Source organism: Aptenodytes forsteri, unplaced genomic scaffold, assembly GCF_000699145.1.
Source record: "Aptenodytes forsteri isolate BGI_AS27 unplaced genomic scaffold, ASM69914v1 Scaffold354, whole genome shotgun sequence".
NCBI lineage: Eukaryota > Metazoa > Chordata > Aves > Sphenisciformes > Spheniscidae > Aptenodytes > Aptenodytes forsteri.
In genome coordinates, this window is record NW_008795043.1 from 1,029,718 (window position 1) to 1,041,267 (window position 11,550).

The following is an 11,550-nucleotide window of genomic DNA, read 5'->3' on the forward strand; positions in this document are numbered from 1 at the left end:
CAAATGTGAAAACTTCAGTAGAGAAGCAGTTAATGTTTACTGCAAATTGTAGCTGCAGTGTGCTCAGGGAGAAACAGCACAGCTGGCAAAATAACCTCCCTCTAGGGCCTGATTTAAACCCCAGGAAAGCCAGAGAGACTTCTCCATGCTTTTTAGTTCAAGCAATACTTATTCTGTCCATCTTTTGGACCTCTTAGACTCTTGTAAAAATTGGATGGACCTGCAGGCAAAGGCATCGCAAAAAATGGAAAATATTTGCAGGTCTACTTATTTCATTTGGACAAAAATCTTTGAGATAGGGTGTTGGATGCTTCATTGCAAAGAGACAGAAAGAGGAAAGCTTGGAACAATTACTTCTACAAAAAAAAAAAGGGGGGGGGGGTCCATTCAAAAGCCTGTTGTTTGTTTACTTTATATACAGCAAGTTCTTTTCTTTGAATTTCAAAGCTTCTGAGTATCACTAAAGACCAAGCTATAATTTTTCCATTTGATAAACGGCATACTAGAAAGCTGTTTGCTATAAATAGTTCATGGACAACGCAACTGTTGCATTGGCTCTTCTTTATTCCTAGATAATTCCAGAGGAGGGGGGCGGGAAAGATGAGAAAGACATATACAGAAAACCAGCGTGATATTTTCTTTGCTCACCTGTCTGTATGATTAAGACTTAGGGGTATACAGGTAAAGTGCATCTTCAGCCTAACGAGGCCAATCTTTCTGACATCCCCCAGCAGTCAGTGGAGAGAGAGGTCTAATTCAGCCCTTTTGGAACCTTCTCCACGAGGTCTCGGCTGGTGCAGGCCACCGTGGACAGGGAGGTGGTGGGCAGAGGGGTGTGCTAGGGCAGATGGTCGCCTTGGTCCCAGCCACCCCTGGTTGGGAGGGTCTGACCTGCAGCCCCTTGGGAAGGGGGAGGGGGTTTCTTGAGTGCACCTTGTCTGCTCTGTTGCCTGCCCAAGCCCTTCACAGGGGCATGAGGCTCCCCTGCATGCCTGGCACTTTCAAGGAAGAAAGAGGCTTGCTGCAATTTGGCTCTACGCAGGCCTGGGAAAGCTTTGGTGAAGTCTGCAGAGGCCAGAAAAGCCAAGAAGAAATTCCTGAGAGTGCTGAAGGGCTGGGGCAGCTTTTCCTTAATTCAGCTTGAGTTCTCCAACTTTCACAGGCTCTCTGCTTCAGTCTCAGGTGGAGATGAATAGAAAAAGAGCATCTGTGTGGGTATGTATGAGCCCAAGACATTCAAATTTCTGGCTGCCTTAGTCCAAAGAAATAGACAAGTAGCTTTTCTCACTGCTCTTGGAGATGGAGAAGAACCTAAAGGAATATTTTCATGCACTGGACACCGTTAAGGACACCAAAATAGCCGTCAGCTACCTGTTATAAGCATTTTATTCCAGTACCAACTTGCTCCCTGAGCACAGAAAGACCACAGCCATGGAGCAAAATGCTCGCAGCAAGGAGGGAAGGAGGTCTAGATATGAAGCCTGGGAGTTCATGCAGGATTCACCACTAGCCCCTTTGTTGTGACTGAAATAAATTTGCTTAAAAATTGCAATCCAAAGCCAGCAGGGATCAGTCTCACTTGTCAAAGTTATATGTTACAAAGTATTTGTATTGTGCACATACTTTATGTACTGTAAATACCTTCTGTAACAATCTAATAAAGCTTTTTTAAAAAGTCTACTTCAAAATTATGTTTTTAAAAAGAAACATGCCATCCACAAATTCCCTGCCCTTGCTCTAGGTGGCAACTTTGATTTCCCTATTATAGTGGTACTGTGGCTCTTTTATGTTTGTGGATTTGGGTCTTCTACCAGAGCTTCGGAGCTTGTTACAGACTGTGGGTAGATAATCTGAAGCCCTTGGTGTTTTCAGAGAGGTAAAGGACAGATTCCAGTAATTTATAGAGGGATGAAAGCTAATCTTCATAGATGCAGAATTCCAGGGAGAGTTTGGCTTTTCAGTCATTAGTCCTTGCTAGAGCAGCATTTAAAGTATTCTTTACAGCTTACAGTTATATATATTCACACCAGCCCTGTTCCAACATAGGCTTGAGGCTTGGCAGGTTTCCCAGATCGTTGTTGTGCGGTCTCAAACAACTGAGGTACAACATACAGCTGGAGCCCGCTGTTGACAACGCGGCTGGGGCAGCATTGTGCCACCACTGCCGTGGGGTCTGGGGCTCTGAAGTTCCCCCTGTAACCATCCCTGGCACGTGCATCCATCCCTGCTGCAGGACACCTGTCAGCTCTTGCTTCAAAATCTCATTAAGGAGCGGCTGGGCATTATCTGATCCCAGAAGGACTTGTTTGGATGTATTATTTCTACAGTGAGGATCCTGCAGTATAATGTTTCAGCTAGTTTGGTGCCCTTACTCTTCCAGGCATGGAAAGCAAGAGAACACATCAAGAAGGATTAGGAGGATTAGATAACTCTTCACTGAGGGGACTGGTTAAATAATCTGCTGTCACGTTCAGGTGAAGAAAGCCCTTGTCTGGCTACCAAGAGGCAACCCCAAAATGGACACAGTTGATGAAATCAGACTAAACAACAAAAAATAACCTTGTAAGTGGTCTGGGCCTGAAAAAACATCTCTTCACATAGAAGCAAAAGTGTCTTAAGACATTTTAAAAGTGCCTTAATTATTCAGTGGAAGGAATGTGGATGTGCAACTTGCTGGGTGCTTGCAGCCAAGCAGACACTGATGATTGCATTTAAATGCCCCACAGGAGGGCACTTTCCCTTGAGTGTCTTCTGAGAGCTGCACACCTATTTGAAGTTGGAGGAGCTGGGACAAGAGAAGGAAAGCTCAACATTGCCAGTGGCTTTTAGATCCCAACCTCTTTTCTTCCCAGTGGCAAAAAATTAATAATAAAATAAATGTATAACTCTGGGGGGTGGCCATTCCATGTACCCACAGCCTGGCTGGGTGCCGAGCTACCCAGAGGTGAGGAGCCACGCCGCAGCATCCCATCAAGTGTTTAAGTGTACGTTTAGCTGTACATGAGTCAGCTGCTGGTTTCAGAATAGCTCTTCACTTAGAGTTGAATGCACTTGAGGAGCTTTGCTGAATCAGGCTGCAGGCAAATTGTCATGCGGACATGTTATATTCAAATAGTGACCTTCTTAGTGAAAAGATGGATCTAGTCTTACTCTAGCCATTTGAGATTTTGCCACTGACCAATAGAGGGGCTTTCTGAAGTCCAAGAAATATCAGGGAAATGAAAATACAGCTAAAGTGTAACCAGTTTCAACATTTTAAAAGCCCTTTCCATTTCATTAGCCAGAAACTGCGTGTGTAGGCACTACATGAAATGGTAATGACGAGTACGTAACCCACGTAACCTGATATGTGGTATCAGGAGCAGAGGAGACCTTCTGCCCCTTTTTTTTTTTGGGGGGGGGGGCAGTAGCATGAAAACATTAGACATAAACAAGGAAAATCAGAGAAGAAAGAAGACCATGTGGGCTCTGAGTTCTCTTACCTTGGTGATTACGAACAATCAAGACCACAGTGAGCAGTGCAAACTGTTAGCTCCGTGGTATTGTGTACTCACAGCTAATTTAGAGTATGACTGTTGCGGACTAAGAGTTTTCTCTATGTAGTGACACTGCTTAATATTGTGTAAGAATTACCCATTAGCAAGTGTGTTTATGCAAATGAATTTAGCAGACAATTTCGTTTTAGAGTTTAAAGTTGTATGATTTGCCAGTCTTCTAAACACTCCCATCAGTGGTCTCTAATAGCCTAGCTGATATAATGAAAGATATATTCAGTTACACAGGCAGGACCTACCCAAGCTGCAACTCTGTCTTGTATCAGCTATATATAAGTACAATTTTATTCCCACATTAAAAGCTGCAGTATAGCCAATGGCTACTTATAAACTTAACATTGATATTATTGCTGCCCTTTGATTTAGGACCTGGAAAGCAGAGTGTTCACTTGAAAGGTGAAACACAAATTGCTGGGGCAGGAGGTCATTTGCCTGATGGTTTTGCACCTCAGGAGTCCTATTTTCAAGCTCGTCTAGCTACAGTAGACGCACATTCGCTTTTCATTTAAAGTGGAGTATTCTTGTTTGCTAAGATGCTTCCAGGTGCTGGAGCTGCAAGGAGGAATTCAAAGATACTGTGAAAAACATTACAAATCACAGGACCTGGCAAGTCTATCCCACTTAAAACCCCAAGTTCTTAAAGATTTAACCTGGCTTTTGGCTGATAATGGGATGCCAACCATGTCAGAATTTTTTAATCTGTTTTAACAAGGGCAAGGAATTAAATCAGTCCACTGACTCAGTCGCAGTTTCAAGGAAGGGGCTCAGACTCACTATTAAGACAACCCTCTTTCACTTCAGGCTCAGCTAAGCCTCAGTCTTTTATGGCAAGAGCTCACAGATAAGTCTCCTCATGTTGTCCTCCCTACCAGGCTTATTTGGAAACCTCCTTTTGGTGTACTCTTTCCTTCTCGTCCTCTGCAATCAAGCACAGAAGTTTTTCTTGTGATCAGAATGAGCTCAATGCTGCTAAAGACATTTTGGTCTCAGTTCCTCTATCAAGGTGGCCATAAACAACGGTAGCACGTCTACTTTTGTAGGGAAAAAGGCAGAGAAGAACGTTATTTGGAAACGATGCTATGCTTATTTAAAAGGCCAGCTCGAGCTATAATTAGGCAGTGCTCAACTGGATGTGGAGGAGGTCCCTGAGCTGTAATGTAATACGTGTGGAATAAGAGTAGAAACAAATTTATAACGCCAGCCCAAAAAAGCAGATTAAAATACAGAATAAAATTGGGCAGTTAAAAAAAAGCACAGGATTAAAACCTGCATTGGATTTACTACCCACATTTTACCCCAAACCTTCTTTTGAACCTACAAATGAACTCTCTCCATGTATAAACATTTCCATCCCAGAAAGGGAGAGAGGCGAGAGCACAAACAGAGGAGACAACAGTGACTTTGGAGAAGCTGGGACCCCACTGAGGTGTCCTGCAGCATCGCAAACACTGGTGGAGGCACAGCATCCTGGAGGAGGCAGGAGCCTTGTACAGCCCTCTCAGAGAGACAGCACCCTGCAGGGCCACCTCAACTGACCAACCCCATCCACTTCTGCTGCTCCTCATCCTTCCTTTACAGCCAGCAGCACCACAAAAGCAGCCCACTGCTGCTCGGTGTGGTGTCAACCAGATATGAGTAGCTCCAAAACTCACACAGGAATTCAGAAGAAAGCAGGAATAATAATTCCTCTAGGGCACCCTGTGAAAGCCCCGCTCCAGGCACCTCCGCCTCCTGCTGCACCTCTGGTCGCCATTGATGCCCCACTGCCTGGGAAGCCCTTGGTGCAGCCAGTAAAGAATGTGACCTGAAATTCATGTTCAGCTGACGTGGCCTGGAGGTGGTCACTCCAACCTGCTTCCAGGGCCTGCAGGAGGCTGGCGCTGGCTGGGGACAGGCACGAGCTGAAGATTGCATTTCCAAGAGTCAGGCACCCGGGTGGACTGGCACAACCTGCGCATCCATCTCAGCTCTGGAAAACAAGACGGTGGCACTGTGACTGGAGTCACTCCACTCACACATACGGTGTGTTTTATTAGCAAGTGCACTTATCAAGTTGCAACTTCCTTTTTAGTCTCATTAACTATTTAGCTTTACCTCGGGATGCATAAATAAAAAGGCATCCCTAAACTGTACCGCTGTCTTATTTCTGCCAGGCCTTCAGGAGGGCTCATGGTACCTCCCCCACCAGAGAGAAGTCTCTGACCACTGACACTATATGGAGCAAAACACATTTGGTAAAAATGGAGATGAACCAAAAGAACAGGTATTTGGAGACTAAATCAACCGCGTCCATTTTATCTCTCTGATTCAGCATACTACAAATTTCTGACCTCATATCGATTTCTGATTTTAGTGGGGATGGTGTTTACAAGAACCAATTGTAACTCGACCTACTTACGCTTTCTTAGTCTAAGAATAGCGTGTTCAGGCTGCTGCTGCCTGCCAGGACTGGCAGCTGTTTCTGAGATCACTATCAGACATACTTTAAAGGGTGTTTTCCACTTAAGGAGATCTACAAGATGTCTTATGCCTTTTTTAGGTTTCACTTATTGATGGGAAAAAATATTAATTTCAAAGTAATTGTGACCTAAAAACAGCCTTGCAAAAAGCCGCCTGTCCTCTCCCCGCAGCACCGCTCAGCAGCTCTCAGCCCACCATTTCGTGGTGCTCGGGATTCAGCTCCCGCTGGTTCACTGCAGGCTGCATCAGGCCCTAATTTTACACCTGTCTTTCCGTTATCCTTTTCTAGGTTTTCAACTTCATTCTAATGTATTTTTCCAGAGATCAAGTGCACTCAGGAGTTTCTGGTGACAACTAAATATCTTTGATATTTTTTTTCCTTTTATTTTTAACTTTAATTTTTTCCTACCTTTGGGTTTATACAGCACCTTGTAGGTAAGAGCTGTCAGATTTCTCTCCCTGAGAAACACTTGTGTTTTACAAAAGCTGAGACTGAAAAATAACTGATTGTAAGAACCAGGAGTTGGGGGGGAGGAAGAGAGGGCAAAGAATAAGGCTTGAATTCATATTTTAAAGAAAGCGAAGGAGGAACCTCAGCTCCTTCTCAGGCAAAGGGTGGTGAAGTTCATGCAACTCCCTCAGTGCATTTCCGAGGGGGTGCAAGGGAGGCCAAAAGCAGCCTCCAGCATGCCCCCGGCTCTGTGCCCTGCAGCGCCGGGGAGGCTGCAGCGCTGCCCTGGCTTGTGCCATGGCTGCAGCCTCCAGGCTATGTGGCTGGTTGGACTCTCGCTGAGTTGCCCGGCCCTGGCATGCCCTCCCCACGGCACCACGGACCCCACAGGCACCTCGGCTCTCCCCATGCACCATGGGGCCAGCTCTGCATGGGGAGCTGAGCAGGAATGGCAGCAGCTGGGGCTGCTGGAGACTAATCCCCCAGAGGATTTATCACCAGAGTTTGTAAGGTGCAGACAGCCCGCACACAAGTGCTAAGCTGCAGCAGTTTGCAGCAGGGCTATAAGCCCCAACGAGGGCAAGGCCAGGCATGAGGGCTGCAGCAGTAAGCAGGCAGCAGCTCCCTGGCTGCAGGCAGGACTTCCCCAGCGAGTCACAGCATCCCACCCAGCACCAGAGCCACGAACAAGGGCTGCCCTTTGGTGCTTCTTGGATGCTGTGTGCTAATTATGTTGCACATTCCCCCCCACTGAGAGCAGCTGACAGGTCCTGGGGAGAAAACGCATGCTTCAGTGCTGCTATTGAAGACCCAAATGGTCTCTTTCCCCAGGGAGCACTGGGGAGTAGTGCAAGGGAGATTGTAGAGCAGTCCCCATGGGGGTCTCCACTGCATAGACACCCGTGCTCCTAGCCTGAGAAAAATGCCTCATGGTGCGTTAGACCAGACCCCACAGATCCCAGTGCCGTGGTGAGCGGTGAGGGCCAAGCTGAGCAAAGGGAAAAGTGACTGTCATCCCCTGGGCAGCCCTGCGTGGGAGAGGAGAACTATCCTCCCTGCCCAGCCCAGGCAGAGCCTCTCTTCCCCTACCAGCCCTGCGCCAGGTCTGTCTCCCTCCTCGGCTATGGGATCACTGCTTCCCACAGGTTCACCTTCCAGTTTGCAGTGAGATATTAATTTTCCCCTTTCAAGCACAGGACCGAGCAAGACTTGGGCAAGCCTGGGCCCCCAGCTAGTCAAATCTTGGTTTAATCACTGTTGGCCAGGTTTTCACCATAGAGCATGGCTCTGAGGCATCCTTTCCCCTGCAGCCCCTAGGATGCACACCAAGACCTTTCCCTCCTGGCCACCCAAACCACTACCCCTCTGTGAAATGGTTTACACTAAGTGTCTAATGGAAAGCTAGAGCCACCCTCTCCATTCCCCAAACATTTGGAGACAGAGGATAGGATTTATCTGACCCCATGCAGACATCTCCTGAAGGCAGGAGCTGGAGCGTGGGGCTCCACCGCCTTTTTCTTCTTGCTTCTGCTGCTGTTTGTGGAGACTATGGGTGGTCAAGGACATGCCCTGGTAGGCCATGGCCAAAAACTGATCCTGACTGAGAGGCTGAAACTTAAATTATTTAAGATCTATATGCTCTCAGCCTTTGAGACAATGGCAAGAAAGACAGACTGTATTTAAAATATGAAGAGCTCCTCAGCAGAATATGATGTTTATTAATGTGATATTTATTTCCAAGAAACCAGTGATATTTATTAATACTTGCCACTCATAATGGACATGTTTTGCAGAAACACGTTTTGATCCATCATTCTTTGTCACCTGATTGCTGTTACTAACTGCCATGGCTTCGTGATTTGCTGCTTTTGACTATCATAGATCACTTGAATCACATGTGATTGTCATCTTCCTGACTGAGCACTGTAGTTTTTATGAACAGGAGTCCCCTTATCTCCTCAAGAACTACATGCAGATAAGTTCAAATTTTTAATGACTACTGCTAATTTATATTCTCTTAATCATTTGATAAATAAAAGTTCTTCACAACACCCAAAAAGCAATGTCAGCAAGTGCCCTCCCAAAGACATTAACATCATTATATTTTATTACTACAATGGTAGTGTCTAAAGATCAGAACACCACCAGAAAGCACCAAGCAGTTAAATAACAATATCCGTACCTTAAAGAACTTTTATCTATGCACAACAGTATAAAAAGAGGTAGCTAAACATATAGATTTTATTTGCATTTAATGCAGATAAATACATGAGGAAATACAAGAAAACTAATGATGCTACTGAGGGAAAAAAAACATTTCCACTGACACAATCAAATATACTGTGCTTCATTCAAATTATCCAGCAGAGAAAACTTGTGCATTCAAACACCTGGAAAATTGTGACTCACTTGACATATACTGATAATAATATTCTCCATGTTGGTTTTGTTTTGCTCTATTTACCCAGTCCTGATCTTCAGGACAACCTGCTTCATCCCACCCTAGCACTGGAGCACTCACCACCCTGCCGCAGTGATGCACAAGGAAACCAGGGCTGTAAACTGTAGCCTGGTCTGAACTGGCTAGATAGTTGCTTCTTTTGACCCAAGGAATTGAACAAAATTGCAAAATGTTTCTACAAGGAAGAAAAATTGAGGGGTATGTTATTTCCCAAGTATGTAAAGCATGTTTTTTCCCCTGAGCATAGTAAGAGACCACCAGCAACACACATTGTCTCTGGTCATGACTCCTTCCACCCAAAGTTTCATGCTTTGTTTTATTTTTTTCCTCGTGGTTTCACAGAAAACACCTCTCTGGTTGTCTACAGAGCTGAACCTTGGTGGTTTCCCTCTTTCTCTCACAAATATGCAGCAGCTACCACACCTTTCCTTCCTCCTGAGGTTTTTCCATCACAGCATTAAGAAACATCTCAGACCCCAGGGTCCAAACTCATCACTTTATCATAGAATAATAGAATCATAGAATGGTTTGGGTTGGAAGGGACCTTCAAAGATCTAGTCCAAGCCCCCGACTATGGGCAGGAACATCTTTCACTAGACCAAGTTGCTCAAAGCATTGTCCAACCTGCCTTTGAACATTTCCAGTGATGGGGCATTCACAACCTCTCTCAGCAACCTGTTCCAGTGTCCCACCACCCTCATCCCATTGCCCACATAGAGTAGTTTTCCACTACGTCTAACCAAGGGGGGCATTCAGTCTTCCCTTGTTCCCCAAAAGCAAAGGCAGCTGCCATGGTCAAAAGCTTCTGCATGTTGATACAACTGCTCAGCCCCCAGCACACCAAGGATTCGTGCATTCTTCTGTTTGGTGGTGTTCTGAATGCATGAAGTCAAAACACACAGAACAGGCACACGTCCAGGCCTTGGGTAAGGCATTGGCCCCTCAGAGCAGAATGTGTGGGTCACCAAAAAAATTAAACATTGTCTTTACTACTTCTGACACATCAGTTTTGACCTGACTGGAGGCTACTTTGGTTCCAGAACAAGACAGAGCCAACTCAGGGTGAGCAGGGAACAGATAACCCAGCCATTGAGCTTTAGATAGGCACCTGCAGCACTTAAGAGCATCGTAACCAGAGGGCTATCTCACAGGCTGCATATCCCCTGTGCCCGCTCCACAATCACAGTGTCCTCCAAGCTATCAAACATCTCTGATAGGAAGGAGGTCTACACTGAGGTATATCAGGATGTAAGCTACCAAATTGTATTTTGCTTTGAACTTCTTACTTCAAAAAGGCAGAGGAAGCCCTTAAAATGAAAACTCTTGCTCTGTTTTTTATTAGCAATTAATATGGAGCTCAGTGAATGAAAACAATGCTGAAAAATGAAGAAAATGCTTCATAGAATTACATTATGCAAATTCTTTTAATGGAAAAGCATGCTTGCTTTATTAGAGCCCATATTGCCTGCTCTACAGTCATGTTCTTAATCAGACTAATTGCTCTCGCTTCTGCAGTTTAGAGGAAAGGCAGGGATGCACGCAATTGTCAATGTAGATTAAAACCCATTTACAACCTCAAAATCTGCACCATGTTCTGCAGCAGCTCAGCTGAGCCACAGAAACCGCCCCCCTCCTCTGCCTGAGCTTGACGACATTGAGAAAGGCAACAGTTTCTTCCAGGAGCGCTGAAGTGTGGTTGTGCTAATGCTCTTGCTCCCTTTTTAATTTAACGAGGCGCTCTCTCACAACAAGATGACAAGTAAGTGCCCCAGGAATTGAGGTGGATGTGCATGGACATCTACTGGGTTCACAGTAGCAGTACTGGTCTAAAAACTTGTCCCCTAGATGATAAGGCCCTCTGGAGCAAATTCACACATGCAGAAGAATTGCTGTGTATGTGCACAAGGTACACAGTGAATAGAAAGGCAGTTGACCTTCCCTGTACTTGTCTGAATGGGAAAGGTGATTTTTTTATTTGGGAATACAGCGATGACACAGAGTGCTGTTCTGGAATAGCTTATTTGCCTAGAACAGTGATAGTCAATTTGCCATGTAAGACAAAAGCGTCCAAGAGCTCACATGCTCCATCTAAAGGAAAGACTTCCATAACAACCCCATTCTCCATATGGGCTTTGCATATCAGAAACAAAAGCCTGCTCAACAAGCCTGGATCTTGCCATGCCTCAATATGATACTTCAGTGACTTTTTATGCAGTAGTGATTTCAGTGGTACATATTTCTGGAAGCCCCAAAATAAGGTATCTGCAAAATGACAAATGATTGTCCTTCCTTCTACTCTCTTGGGCTGAAAACAATGTGAGAAACTTCCCTTTTCCTACCTACAGAGTAGATTTGTTGCTAGAAGAGCTGGATCTCAATTTGAAACATGAATAAAACCTTCAGATCATCAAGTCCAGCTCTCTGCTCTTGCAGGATTTTATTTGGAGAAGGGTTCCAAGCCAGTTAAATCAACGTACAATTGGATTTGGAGCTTGGCTTTATTTTTCCTCTTGTTCTGGTTTCAAAACACCAAAGGTCAAAGGTGTGCTATCACTGTGAATTCTTGCACAAATAGGGAAGACTCAGATCCCTGTGTGTTGTCAGCATCATGATTACTTTGCAAA